The 15,247-nt window shown below is 47.0% G+C and overlaps 1 protein-coding gene across 5 annotated transcripts in view; it reads right to left on the bottom strand.

Annotated features, from left to right (window-relative positions):
• The window catches only part of Kif1b (kinesin family member 1B), a 131,205-nt gene extending 126,935 nt beyond the window's left edge, over nt 1–4,270 (bottom strand). For 2 of the 5 annotated variants that reach the window (XM_038332663.1, XM_038332662.1), the window contains exon 1: nt 3,963–4,265. The gene's annotated coding sequence lies outside the window, so the exon portion shown is untranslated. Of the gene's footprint in view, nt 1–3,962 lie in introns of all 5 variants that reach the window. The other 3 variants (XM_038332666.1, XM_038332661.1, XM_038332664.1) reach the window with 3 other exon arrangements.
• Between the last annotated feature and the right edge of the window lie 10,977 nt (nt 4,271–15,247).

Genomic DNA, 15,247 nt, shown 5'->3' with positions numbered 1-15,247 from the left:
AGTACAGACTGCTCTTCCAGAGGACATGAGTTCAATTCCCAGCACTCACATGGCAGCTAACAACTGTCTGTAACTCCAAGATCTGACACCCTCACACAGAGATACATGCAGGCAAAATACGAATGTATGTAAGATAAATAAATTATTTTAAAAAAGAAAAAGATGCAGCACAGAACTTCACTAACTAGAAAAGAGCCAAGGCAGTGTCTGAGCAGAAGTGAAGAACTTGAAGGGATGGGTGTCTCTTAGGAAGTTCAGCACAAGGCTAACCCAGCTAGAACTAGTGATGGTAGGGAAGTCATTTAGCATGTTTAAGTTTCTTCACTGAGAAATGGGACAATAACAGTATCTTATCGGCATGGTTGCCTATGAATTAAATTAATTATTGTGCTTACAAAAGGGTCTGGCATATAGAAAGTGCTCAAAATGAGTGCTATACTTTATCATTCTTGCTTCTACAACTACTGTTTATTTATACAGCTGCAGACATCTGCCAAGATGATGTGAGAAATCTGAATGAGGCTAGAGTCTCAGCTCAGTAGTAGAGTCCCTGGCCCAGCATGTGCAAGGCCCAGGGTACAATCTTTAGCAACACAAAAATAACAATAAAATGCAATTTGAATGGAAGGGAAAACTAGGCCAAAGGGCCCAAGTTATCAAAGGTGGAAATGGCAGAAAACTACATAACTGAATGACAAGCTTTGTTGTAAACAACATGATAGTTGGGGCTGGAGATTTAGCTGAGTGGTAGAACACTTGCCTAACAATTTTTAGGCTCTGGGTTCAGTCCTTTGCTCCCCCAACCAAACAAAGGTTTTGTATCCAACAGGTATTTTCAATCTTTTAACTTAAAACACATATGCAGTCTCAAACAATCGCAAATTCACTAATACTACACAGCATGAGAAGGAGAAAAGGGCTCTCTGGAAACCACAGGAGCTTCCACAGCACAAGCGGCCCCACACCAACTGCCCTAGAATAAAGGGAGCCAGAGATCGAGTACAGATGGTAGAGCTGACATTCTTTTAGGATAAAGGCCTGAATCCCTATAGGGGCTGGATTATCTCCTAACGACTATGAGAACGAATTAATCACCGAGTTGTTAACCAAAAGAGAAAAAGAAAAATGCAAATTCACAAGATTTTCCTATCACAGCCAAATCTGTTTAATGTCTTCTATCCTTCACCAAAATAAAGGTTCCTCTCACTTAGGGAGTCCACAAGTTTACTAGTATCTGCTCAAACAAGGCCCCTTCAAAGGAAACTGGGTGGAATAGGAAGGATACACCTTTAACTTCAGGGCACCGAGAAATCATATCACATCGGTGTACTAGACCACAGGGATATGCTTCCTCCTGGGAAAGGCTGGTCACAGTGAGTAGCCTGGAAAGTGGTTTGCAAACAAGGCAGCAAGGACCCACTGCTGTCTCTATTCTGTACATTGAACAAGACCCAAGCCAAAAAAGTAGGCTAGAAAGCTTTGGCCTTGGAAACTGCTAGCAGACTTTTCTTGGACAATAATTTGTTCCCTGCACAAATTTAGTAGAAAAAAGAAAACTGCATTCATATCTGGTCTTGAAATGGAAAACAGTCTGACCTATGCCTTAGAAATTGTACTTAATTGGATAAATTCCAGAAAGATATTCAACAGTTAAGACCTATACAGACTTAAGAAATCTTTCCTCCACTTCAGACTCACAATCAGGTCTGATTTTATCAATGCTTAAATTATATTTAATCACAGTTCTTAACATATACTTATAACTACTTCTTATTTCTGACATGGAATCATAAAACAGACATTCTATATTTCTTGAATATTAATATACAGGAAAAACCACTGACTTTAGGCTAGAGATAGCTAAGCAGCTAAAAGCTCTTGAGGAAGACCCTGGGTCAGTTCCCAGCACCCATGTGGTGACTCACAACCACCTGTCACTCCAGGCCCATGGGATCCAACCTCCTTAACTGTCCTCAGGGTGCACTAGGCACACACATGGTGCACATACACACATGCAAGTAAAACACTCATACACATAAAACAAATCAAAACAAAAAAATAGTATCTGTTGAAGGTTAAGGAGATTGTTTAATGATAAAAATTACAAAAAAATAAAGTGTTGACTTCTCTTAGAAAAACATTGGAACTTTTTTAGTAGTCATTCTCAAGAAGACAAAAAACAGGAAAAAATTAAACAAAGAATTTATGCACTAAAAAAATGGAGTATGGAGGGTGGAAGTATTATAGCTCAGTAGGAGACAGCTTGTCTAACATGCTTGAGACCTGAGCTGGCTCCCCAACCCCCACCCATTGCCAAAGACAAAATATACATATATAATAAATAAAGTTTAAACTGAAGAGCATAAAGAAGGCAGGAGTCATGCCATCTCCCCAAGTCCTGTGCATGTTCAAAATAGAGGAAACCACATTTACAGGCTCACTCTGAACCCAGTTATTGATCATTTCTAGATGTACTTTAAAATACCAAAATGAGTAATCTTCATAATCCATCCTCAAATAGAACATTAACAACTTCAATGACTTCATAATCAATACCAACAAAATTAGAAAGCGCTACCACACTTCTCAAGTGAAAACACAAGCTAAAATGTTATGACTAAGCCAAGTGCAGAGCCTTCGAATGGAATATCCACCGTAATGTGGCTTTTTAACTGTTCTTCAAACCCGATCGCCGATCTCTCCGGGTTAGGACAGGCACATAACGACACAAAGCAGCGTGCTCAGTGCTGCCAGAACAGCTGCTTGGAACAGTGAGAGCTGCATAAGCAAGAGATCTGTTGACAATCTAATTTAGGCTACCTCCAGATTCCACAGCCGTGACAAGCCGCATCCTCAGAGCCCCTGCTGCAAGGCTTCTCTGCTATCAGAACATTCCAGTTTACCTAATCTCTGCACGTTGGGCTACTGTGCAAATCTATCCACGCAATGCAATATGCTGAGAGTCTCCAACGTGGTAAAGTGGCCTTCGCAGGAGGATGGGCATCAACAGGCCTTCGAGGGCCAAGGCAGCAATGGATAGCAGTGATAAGGACAGAATCCCAGAGTCCCACCCAACAAGAATGGACTCTCCTAGCCAGTTTACCCTAAAGGCTCCTGCAGCAATTCACCAAAGAGAAAGGGTGATTTGGGGGCTCAGTTTTGCTTTCACAGTCGGTGAGGGTTTGCGTTGCATGAACAATGACTCGCTTGCTCCGAGCGGCCTCCCAACCCCCACAACTTGGCTTCTGGTGCGGCTAGTCACCCTGAAAGCTGCCAGGGCTGTCACTCGGTGCCTTCCAGCAACCGGACTTGGCTCCTAAACGATTTGTCAGATCATCCTCCCAATATGGCTGCCAGAGTAATCCTGGTCGGCTGAACGTCGAGCCCACACCAGCCTTCCTCCCAGCTGGCCAGCATCCAACAAGCCCTCCTCCCTTTGCATCCTTCCTCCGTCCAGCCCTTGAGCCCTCCGCGCCACCGGATGCCCTTTCCTACCTGCATCGGGCACAGGGGCATTGCCACATTCCCAGTCGGAACCCTGATGCCAACCACAATAGGGATGAGAGGGTGAGCTAGCCTCAAGCCGGGCAGGGCCGGCTCCCTCAGCTGCAATGTGCGCAGATACGGCGACGGGACAGCGACGGCTCTGCTGGCCCGAGGACAGAGCAGGGCCTGGCAGCCCGGGGGAAGCGGAGGGCCGGTGCAGGGCACTGCGGAGGACCCGCAGGCCGCTGGACCAAAGCCCGGAGCTCGCGATCGGCCAGCCTGGGCTCTCCACCGAGGGCTAGGCTCCTCAGCGCGGACCCACTGCTCCGGTCGGCCGCACCGCTTCCTCGCTTCGCCCGCCCCAGGCCATCCCGAAGTGTGTCCCGCGGGAGCGGCCCCCTCGACCGGCCGCCACCGCACCACCGCCCACCTCCCCTCAGCCGCCCCAGCTCCGCCTCTCCGCTCGGCCTCCTCACCTCAGCGGCGCTGCGGACCGACGGGCGAGCCGGCCGAAGTCAGAAGACGCCAGGGCGCGCAGGGGCGCGGGAGGCCGGGCACCGACGCAGCTCAGAGCGAGCAGCTGCCGCCGGGAGCCGCAGGGCGCCGCTCCGCAACCCCATCACGCAGCCGCCCAGCTCTGCATTGAGGGTTGGCGGGAGGCCGGGGCGCGACGGTGGCTGCGGCGAGGGAGCAGAGGGAAGCTCGGACGCGAGCTGTCGCCTCCCAGGACCACGGCCGTCTGACTACACCGCGTCGCCGCTCGCCAAAACTCCGCCCGAAGCCGCCGGCGCGGGACACCGCCCCGAGCTAGAGCGCCGCGCGTCACTTCGGCCCGCCCAGCAACCGAGACCGACGCGAAAGGTGTCCAATCGAGAGGAAGATCGGGAGACGGACGACCAATAGGGAGGCGAGTCCGTCAGAGGGGGCGGGAGAGGCTGGAGGAGCGACGGAGACCATCGCGCGCCCCCTGCTGGCCCAGGCGCTGATGTGGGTGCGGGCGTGTCGGGTGGGCGAAGCCGGTGACCCCCCAAGGGTGTTCGTGCGTAGCAGCCGCGCCTGTGTGGCCGGATGACCCGCTTCGTAAAGGGACAAAAGGTTGACTGAGTGACCGCGCAGGACTGGACGGTCCAGCTGCCATCCGAGGGCAGGGATTCTGTGGGAGCGGCCGAGTGTGGAGTCATTGTCCGTTTGGAAAACAGCTCACCTCACACGGGTGAAGCCGCCGAGCCCGGCGCGGTGGGAAGGGAAGCACGCGCAGGCAGGAGTGTATCCAGCAGAAAGCTTCCTGGCCTATTCTTGTCGAACCCCAGCACAACACCTCCCACACGCCACCTTGGGAGAAAAGGAGGAATGAGTAATGGGAAAGCATGACTTCGTGGGCATTCAGCGTCTCCTTGGGAGACGGCTCGCTGGTGTGAGCCGAGGGAACAAAACGCTTTGTGTGGCGCCCAGTGAATGGGTTGAGCGGCCCGGGAAAGAAGCCCCTAAAAAGGGGGTTACCAGAACTCAGGAGAACACAAAAGCTCTACGAGCCATGGTTTTTGTTTGGGGGGGTGGGGGGGGAAGAATCAGATTTAGGTTCAGCTCAAAGGAAAAGCCCCACAGCCGTTCATGAGCAGCTCAATTCAGTACTTAAAAAAAAAAAAAATTACAATGACAACCTGACAATCATACTGCCTTTGAAGGTTGAGTAACGTCTTTTGGATTTACTAGCAGAAATTGAAAGTAGGATTTTTTTTCTCATTCCTGACTTTAATACAGTATTTTGGGGTAGAGAAAGGCCTACACACTAAAACATGAAAATGAAAATTAACTTTCTACACTAACGGTTCTGGAAAATCGCCATGCCCCAGTAATTCTACATTTATTGGACGGTTCTCATTGTATTTATTTGTTTGTTTTGTTTTGTTGAGAAAGAGTCTCACTTTGTAGCCCTGGCTATCCTGGAACACACTCTGTAGACCAGGCTGGCCTCAAACCCACAGAGATCTGTCTACCTCTACCTCCCGACTGCTGGGATTAAAGACTCCCCTACGACCGGTTCTCATTTTATTTAGAATTTATACTTCATCTTCCCACAAAAAGATTTGATGTACTTTATACTGAAACATACAAGCAATGAAATTGCTTAAAAAACTGGGAGGAACGAACTTGTGAGTTGAAGGCCAGCCTGGGCTACATAGAGAAACAAGCAGGGTCATCAAGATGGCTGAGTGGGTGGAAGTGCTTCTGATAAGGCCGAATAACCTGAGTTCCACCTCTAGAACCCCTGTAAGGGGGGGAAGAACAGAACCTGCTCAGCAGAGTTGTCCTCTGACTTGGACACACACTTCATACACCATGCCATAATAATAAACATTTAACAAACAAAAATACTAATAAAATAATAAAACAAGAAGTTGACCTGGAAGGGTAGCTAAACTGTGGAGCGCTTGTTTAGCAGATGTGAGGCCCAGGGTCCAGTTCCTAGAACGGAGGAGGAGGAAGAGATGAATCCCTTAATGGGTCTGCACAGGAGCTAGAGGTTCTGACGTGCTGTGCTGTTCCCAGGAGGATGTCCACGGTCACAGTGACACATTGTGCACTTCAGAAAATTAGGAGAAAGGACCTTGAACGTTTTCACGATGAAGGAATGTTTGAGGAGGGGCTGGCAAGATGGCTCAGCAGTCAAGAGGGCTTCCCGCTCTTGAAGAGGACCTGAGTTCAGTTCCCAGTACCTGCATTTGGGCGACTCACAGTCACCATGGGGACCTGACATCTCTGGCCGCCAAGGGCCCCTGCACTCATGTGTAAATTCCAACACATAAATATACACATACATATAACTTTTTAAATTAAAAATAAATTCTTTTAAAATTTTCGAGATAAATATGCTAAACCTGAATTAAACCTTATTCAATATATTTGGTGTTTTACTTTGTTTTGTTTTGATTTTTCGAGACAGGGTTTTTCTGTGTAACAGTTCTGGATGACCTGCAACTCTCTCTATATACCAGGCTGGCCTCAAACTCACATAGACCCGCCTGCCTCTGCCTCCTGAGTGCTGGGATTAAAGGTGTGCGCCACCACTGCCCAACTAATTTTATTTTTTTCCTCACTTTAAAAAAAAATTAAGAGGCTGGAGAGATGGCTCAGAGGTTAAGAGCACTGCCTGCTCTTCCAGAGGTTCTTAGTTCAATTTCCAGCAGCCACATGGTGGCTCACAACCACCTGTAGTAAGATCTGGTGGCCTCTTCTAGACTGAAGACATACATGCAGGCATAACACTGTATATATAATAAATAAATTTTAAAAATTCAATAAAGAAAATGATATCTTTTTATTTTACATACCAATCCCAGTTCCACTCCCCTCCTCCCATTTTCTCCACCATCCCCCCATCCACTCCTCCTAATTTTAATATTTTCATACATCATAAAGTTTTTTTCTTTTAAGCAAATAAGTTATGAAGAAAAGCCTGGCGAGCCAGGAATGGTGTATTGTCTATATCCCAGTACTCAGCAGACAGAGGCAGAAGAAGCTCTGCAAATTGGCAAATTGGGAGCCAGCCTATGCTATATATGGAGTAAGTTAGCCAGGGGTACATAGTGAGACCCTATCCCGAAAAATCAAGCAATCAATCTATCAAAAAGAGGCTGCTTCGGCTCAAATAAGCAGAATGCAGAGAAAGAAAGATTTCTTGCCTTAGCTTCCTGAAGGCCAAGCCAAGACAGCAAGTGTAATGGCTACATAAACAGAGCTCCACCGTGTCGTCGGAGACATCCATTTAAATCCAAACGTAGAGCCCCAAGATTACAGACCCCTACGGTAGTGACTATGGTTTGACCACTCAGTGGAGCTCACTCTAAAAGAATCTCATTGGAGCTAGTGCAGCAGCAAAAACAGAACCATCAATAGAGGCAGATAAGGCTGCTGTGCACTAGCTTTTGGCCCTCTGATGAAGGAAGCCATTCTGCAGTCATTCAGTTGGCCAGGTAACAGATTTTGTATAAAAGATTCTCCCTGAGATCACAAATTACTGAGTGAGCGAATGCATCATGGTCTGATGGGGCTACCTCTGAAATGCAAGGAAACAAAAGTACAAAGAAAGGGAGAAAGAAAGACCATTACCCATAGTTAGACTCTGTAACATTGTACTGATTAGAGCTCAGTTGTATTGACACAAGGAAATTCACTAGAAATGAAACAGAGGAGTCAGGTGCACATGCACACAAGCTGTGGAAGGTAGCAGGATCGCAGCAGGGTTACAAGCCAGTAGCTGGGCCCGTGCTAACCTACACAGGACAACAAAGGACGCTAGACGAGTGTGAGTAGCAGGGTGTGGTTCTGCAGACTCACTCTGGGGACTGAGAAGGAGCGGGAGTTCAAGGAGTTCAAGGTCATCCTCAAGCTTGAGGACAACAAGCCGTTCAAGATTCCGTCTCAAAGAGCAACAATAAAAACTGTGGAAAACATGATTTTTTTTTCGAGACAGGGTTTCTCTGTTTAGCTTTGGTGCCTGTCCTTGAGCTCACTCTCTAGACCAAGCTGGCCTTGAACTCACAGAGACCTGTCTGCCTCTGCCTCTGCCTCCTGAGTGCTGGAATTAAAGCCGTGCACCACCACCACCCAGCATGATATTTTCTTCATACTGTATAAAATAGAAATTCACATAGATTAAAAACTTAAATAAAAGCCTGGCACAGTGACTCAGGCCTTTAAACCCAGCACTTGGGTGGCAGAGGAAGAGCTACGTGAGTTCAAGATCAGCCTGGTCTACATAGTGAGTTCCAGGCCAGCCAGAGCTATACCATGAGACTCTGTCTCATACAAATATAAAAGGGTTTTTTGTTATTTTTTTTGTAAGTGGGGCTGGGGGGCTGGAGAGTGGTTAAGAGCCCTTGCTGCTCTGGAAGATGACTCAGGTTCAGTTTCCAGTACCCACAAGGTGATTCATGACTGTAAGTCCAGTTCCAGAAGATCTGACAATTTCTTCTGCCCTCTAGACCACCAGGCAGATCTGTGGTGCAGTCACATATATACATGTAGGCACTCACACATAGAAATAAATAAGTAAACCTTTAAACAAAGCAATCCCCACCCTTAAGAAAAAACTTGGTTTCTTATTTTTGTTTTGTTTTAAGGACATGGGTGAATTCAATATATATAGTTCTTGAACTTTTCCTATTAAAAAATAGTTCTTGGGGGCTGGAGAGACAGCTCAACAGTTAAGAGCACTGACTTCTCTTCCAGAGGACCGGAGTTCAATTCCCAGCACCTACCTGGCAGCTCACAACTATCTGTAACTCCAGTTCCTGGGCACCTGACACCTTCACAACAATGCACATAAAATGAAGCTAAATGATTATTTTTTTAAAAAAATAGTTCTCGGGTTGGAGGACATAGTTCAGTGGAACATTTGCCTAGAGAGTGTGCAGCTCTGGGTAATAAAAACACTACAAATTATGGGCTATATTTGTTCAGAAGCATCTGAAGCATGGTACCACAGTAATCCTCTGTAGATTAGGACAGCCACTGGATCAGAGTGCTTGGGGGCCATGGCAGCTGGGCCAAGCCTGAGATGCTACGTGGGCGGGACACAGAAGCCCATAGCTCTCCTCTGACCTGGCTTTAAAGCACACTAGGCTGCCAGCCTACACTGTCAAAGCCTCCACATCTTGGACAAACAGTTGGTAAAATGCGGAGAATGGACACAGATGTCCTCACTGAGCCCCAAGAAGCTCTTTGAGAGTTGACTGAAGGGGGTGGTGGGAGTGGTGGGGATGAGCGGGTGGGGCCATGGGTGGGGGGCAAGCTTGGAATTTCAGCGTTCGTGCGGCTGTGAGTTGCTTCCACTCTAAACTGCGACGAGCTGCCACTGCCACTGCCAAAACCATTCGAAAAGTCTATTTTTATTTTGGGGAGGGAAGATTTTCAAGACCTCTGCTGAGCTGTCCAGGCGCCTGAAGAGAAAGCATTCTCCAGGCGCTTTAACGAAGGTCAGGGGACATATGTTCCCTCATGTCATGTTGCATATTTAAAAATAGGAACCACTTATGGTTTTGATCCTAGGACACTAGAAATCTATACCCTTGTTAAGTCCCCCAAGTTTACTTTCCTATACAAAGTCTTTCTACATATTACCCAACACCTACTTTATATAGGCGTGTCTACAGATTGTACTAAACTTTGTATTAAAGTATGAGAAGCCGCTGAGTGTCAATTAATGCCCCATGTTTCCCATGAGTATTTTAACAACAGCGTGTAATTTGGTTTGACTCATTCATATTAACATATGGTGACACCACACATGCCAAGGTTATTTGGAACCAGAAAATCGAAACCTGGACGTACTTTGGAGCCAGTTAGTCTGCTCTATCAGAAAAGGAATGATGCACACAGCCAGCCTCTAGTGTGCCGCCCGCTCCAGTTGTCTTTTAAGCTTCATTTATTATTAGTGGTGTGTGTGTGTGTGTGTGTGTGTGCGCGCGCGCGTGAGTGCATGTTGCATGTGAACATCAGAGGACAACTTTCAAGAGCTGGTTCTCTCCGTCTACCGTGTTGAGGCAGGATCTCTCTTGCTTCTGTTCCGCTGCACATTTGAGGCTAGCTGACCCATGGAACGCTGGGGCGATTCTACTGTATCCGTTTCTTACCTCACCATGGGAGTGCTGGAGTTACTGATGCAGGCCACTGAATAGGATTTTGTTTGAGGGTTCTGGGGTTCAAGCCCAGGCTTTCAGGCCTCACCCACTGAGCCATTTCACCCACCTGCCCTTTCCAATTTTCTTTTTCCCTTCTCCCTCCCCTCCTTCTTTCTTCCCTTTTTTTAAGAGTCTTACTATGTATCCCTGGTTACCTAGAACTCAGTACCCACTATGTAGACCAGGCTGGCCTTAAATTTATAGAGATACACTTACTGGGATCAAAGGTGAACTTGGTTTTCTTCTGAGACAGGGTTTTGCTATGGAGCCCAGGCTAGCCTGGATCTCACTATGCAGTTGAAACTGGCCTGGAACTCTCAACAAAAGACAATTTTGTTTGTTTGTTTGTTGTTTGTTTTGCTTTCTGAGACAGGGTTCCTCTGTGTAGCCCTGGCTGTCCTGAAACTTGCTCTACAGACCAAACTGGTTAGTCTATAGAGATTGCCCGCCTCTGCCTCCCAGGTGCTGGGATTAAAGTCATTTGTCACCACTGCCCAGCAAAGATTCATTTATTTGTGCATTTTATGTATATGAACGCTCTATTGTCAGAAAAGGGCCTCAGATGTCAATTACAGATGGCTGTGAGCTACCATGTGGGTTCTGGGAACTGAACTCAGGACCTCTGAAAGAGCAGTCAGTGCTCTTAACCACTGAACCATCTCTCCAGCCCCCCCAAATTAAAAATATATTAATTAAAAACGTTATTAATGTATTTGTGAAGGGGAAGGGACGGGCAGGCATGTGATGTGTATGTGAGAGGAGGAGATGGCTCTCTTCTTCCACTCCAGGTCCCAGGACTTGAACTCAGTTCATCAGATTCATACAAGGAACATTTTGATCATCTGAACCATTGCATTCGTTTCTGTTGCTGCTGTTTGCTTGTTTTCAATTTCCTCTGAGACAAAGTCTCATATAGACCAGGCTGGCTTCAAACACGCTCTAAAACTGAGGATGACTTCAAATTTTGGTCATCTGGTCTCCAAAATGCTGTAACTGCAGGCATGAGCCACTATGCCTGTTTTTTTTTTTTTTTTTAATTTATTTATTATGTGTACAGTATTCTACCTGCATACCAGTAGAGGGCACCAGATCTCACTATAGATGGTTGTGAGCTACCATGTGGTTGCTGGGAATTTAACTCCAGTCCTCTGGAAGAGTAGCCAGTGCTCTTAACCTCTGAGTCATCTCTCCAGCCCTATGCCTGTTTTTTTTATGCGGTGCGGTAGTGGAGCACAAGAGTCAGTGCAGGTGAGGAAGGCACTCTTCCATGTAGGAAGAAGGATGACTTTGATGGCCAGGTGGTGGTGGCACACACCCTTAATCCTAGCACTCGGGAGGCAGAGGCAGATGGAGCTCTGTGAGTTCTAGGTCGGCCTGGTTTACAGAGTGAGTTCCAGTACAGGCTCCAAAGCTACACAGAGAAACCCTGTCTTGAAAAGCAAACCAAGTCAGGCGGTGGTGGCGCATACTTTTAATTCCAGCTCTCAGGAGGCAGAGGCAGATTGCTATAAGAGCTAGTTCCAGGACTCCCAAGCTACAGAGAAACCCTGTCTCAAAAAACCAAAACCAAAAACCAAAACCAAACAAACAAAAACACAAACAAACCAAAACAAACAAACAAACAAAAGACAAAGGAAGGATGATTCTGAACTGAGCTTCCTGTGTCTAGCTCCCCCAGTGTTGGGACGACATGGAGGTGCCACCACAACCACCTTATGTGCTGCTCAGAATGGAACACAGGGCCTCCTGTGGTGACCAAGGCAAGCCTTTTACCAGCGGAGCTGCACCTATGTTTGGCACAATCCAGAAGGAAGGAAACGGATCTGTCAGAATCGTTGGTGTAAACACAGGTCCCATACTCAGAGTTCCTCAAGCGTGCACCCAGTGTCTACTTCTTCATCTATATTGTTCTCAGGGGTTAGAGAGATAGCTCAGCAGCTACAGTGCTAGGACTAGACCCATCCCTGGGCCTGATGGTTCTTGAAGAGTCCCTCAGATGCATATCTTCAGTCCCAGCTCTTGGTAGACAGAGGAAGGCAGATCACTGTGGGTTTGGGGACACCTTGCTCTACATAGTGATTCCGTGCTTGTCAGGGCTGCATAGTAATTTCCAGGACAGCTTGGAACATGAGATACCTGTCTTAAAAATCAAACAAAATAAACACAAACAGGGCTGGAGAGATGGCTCAGTGGTTAAGAGCACTGGTTGCTCTTCCAGAGGACCTGGGTTCAATTCCCAGCACCCACATGGCAGCTCACAAGTGTCTATAACTCTGGCCCAGGGGACCTGACACCCATGGCAAAATGCCAATGCACATTGAATAAATAAAATAAAAGCAAGAAACAACAACAACAAAAATCCACTAACAAAAGAAACACATTTATTTATTTATTTGAAGCAGGGTCACACAGTAGCATCTCAGTGTGAGTTTAACCAACAGATCCAGGCCCTGCTTATCATGATTTCACCACCCCTTGCCCTCCCTCTATGGGACCAAACCCAGAGCTAGGCAAATACAAGCCCCGTCCCAAGCAGTGTGAAATTTTAGCTAGAGAAGTTAGAAGGAAGTTGAAGATGAGAGAGCTCAATATTAGGGGAAGCTCAGATTATTTACAAAGACTGATCTTAAGATTTTTAAACATTTACTGTGCATGCCAAACTTGCATGTACGTCTGTGCATCCTGTACGTGCAGTGCCCACAGAGAGCAGAAGGGGCATCAGATCTGTAGTTACAGATAGACATACAGATAGACATAATAGGTCGTGTGGCTGCTTGGAATCAAACCCAGGTCCTCTGGAAGAGAAGCCAGTACTTTTAACTACTGAGCCATCTCTCCAGCCCCAACAGAGAATGACATTTTAAAAAGCATATATAGGGAGCTAGGGTGTGGTGGCTTTAAAGAAAATGGCCCCCATAGGGAGTGGCACTGTTAGGAGGTGTGGCCTTGCTGGAGGAAGTGTGTCTCTGTGGGGGCAGGCTTTGAGGTCTCCTATGCTCAAGCTATGCCCAGATGAACACAGAACACAGACTTCTACTGCTCCCTGCGGATCAAAAGGTAGAAGAACTCTTAGCTCTCTGTCCAGCTCCATGATTTCTGCAGGCTGCCACGTCCCACAGTGATGATAACGGACTGAACCTCTGAACCCCAATTCAATGTTTTCTTTATAAGAGTTTCTGTGGTCATGGTGTCTCTTCACAGCAAGAGAAACCCTAAGATATGGGGATGTAGCTCAGCAGCTGGTGAGCTTGGCATGCATGAAGCCTACGTCAATCAATCACCAACATGGGACAAACATTAACACAGGAAGGTAGAGGCCTGTTGGGTGAAGGACAGAAGTGACAAGAAGATAAGATTCTATGGCTGGTGAGATGGCTCTCTGGGTAAAAGCATCTGTCACCAAACCTGGTTACCCGAGTCCTATCCATAGAACCCACATGGTGGAGGAGGGAAATACACACACACACACACACACACATGTGCACTAGAGTGTATACTAAATCAATAGGTAGAAAAACAAAACCTAATAAAGAGGCTAGTCCTCTAGATGACCTTGAAGAGAAGAAGTGTTTAGCTTCCGAGTGACCTTTTCCAATGACCACAGAAGAATAGCAACAGCAAAACGTGACAGTTCCTCCCTTTCCCGTCAATGCTACGCAGTGAGTTCAAGGTGACTCTAAGATGCATAACTTGACCCTGTCTCAGAAAAGGAGGTGGGGAGGGAGGAGAGAGAAAGAAAGGATGGAGATCCAAACTCTAGGGCTGGAGAGATGGTTCAGTGGTTAAGAGGACCCAAGTTCAGTTCCTAGCACCCATGTTGGGTGCTATGCCTATATTGGGCATATCTATACCCATGTTGGGTACTATTACCTATAATTCTGGCTCCAGGAGATCCCATGACCACTCTCTTCTGGCCTCCAGGGACACCTGCATATGGTGGCACTCACAGACATATACACATACACAAATAAAAATAATTAAAATATAACTTTGATGCTTCGGTAAAGACTGAATGAATGTTTGTTTGTTTGTTTTGGTTTTTCGAGACAGGGTTTCTCTGTAGCTTTTTGGAGTCTGTCCTGGAACTAGCTCTTGTAGACCAGGCTGGTCTCGAACTCACAGAGATTCGCCTGCCTCTGCCTCCCGAATGCTGGGATTAAAGGCATGCGCCACCGCCGCCCGGCTTGTTTTTGTTTTTGAAGCAGGATCTTACTCTGTAGTTGACCAACTTGGCCTTGAACTCAGACCCATTTACTTCTGCCTTTGGAGTGCTGAGCTTAAAGGCGCGGCTGCCTGGCCTGGCCAAATAGGAAGCTTTTATTTGATGTGTTTGCCCACAAGACAGGGTTTCTCTCTAGCCATGGCTGTCCTGGGACTTGCTCTATAGTCCAGGCTGGTCTGGAACTCAGAGACAGCCACCTGGCTCTGCCTCCCAAGTGCTAAGATTGAAGGCGTGCGCCACCGCTACCTGGCTTGATGTGTTTTTCTGGTTTGCAGTGATTTATTTGGGATTTTGTTCTAATCAGCTATTGGCTCTCGCATGCACCGTCAGCCTCTATAATCAGGGCGTCTTTCGATTTTCGTTGGTCCCACTGGGCATCTCTCATTTCAGCCAGATAAGAACACTCTGCATAGATTCCCCTCTTCTGAATTGTAGTGTGTGCATTATTTTTCCCTAACAGGCATTTTTACTAATTAGGAACAACCTTGTATCAATTAACTTCGCTCTTAAAGCCATGATTTGAGAACGAAATTGTTGTTTACTGCGCTTGTTGTGCCAGTGACAGATGGCCCTGGAACACGTGGGCAAGAGACTGTGACTGAAATGGGCTCCCTGCAGCACCAGAGAGAGCTCAGCCATCAGGAGGGAGCCCTGCAAAGCAAGAACAGGGGTATGGGCTGTGGATACAGCTCAATAGTAAAGCGCCTGCTTAACGTGCAAGGCCCCAGGTTCAAATCCCAGCATGGGTATGTGTGGGTGACAGAGGAGACAGACAGAGACAAAGAGACAGAGGAGGGGGAGAGAGAGAGAGACAAACAGACACACACAGAGACTGACAGAAAGAGACAGACAGAGA

The sequence above is a fragment of the Arvicola amphibius genome, chromosome 6 (assembly GCF_903992535.2).
Source record: "Arvicola amphibius chromosome 6, mArvAmp1.2, whole genome shotgun sequence".
Taxonomy (NCBI): domain Eukaryota; kingdom Metazoa; phylum Chordata; class Mammalia; order Rodentia; family Cricetidae; genus Arvicola; species Arvicola amphibius.
The sequence above is the reverse complement of the archived record's forward strand: the minus strand, read 5'-3'. Positions and strand labels throughout refer to the sequence as shown.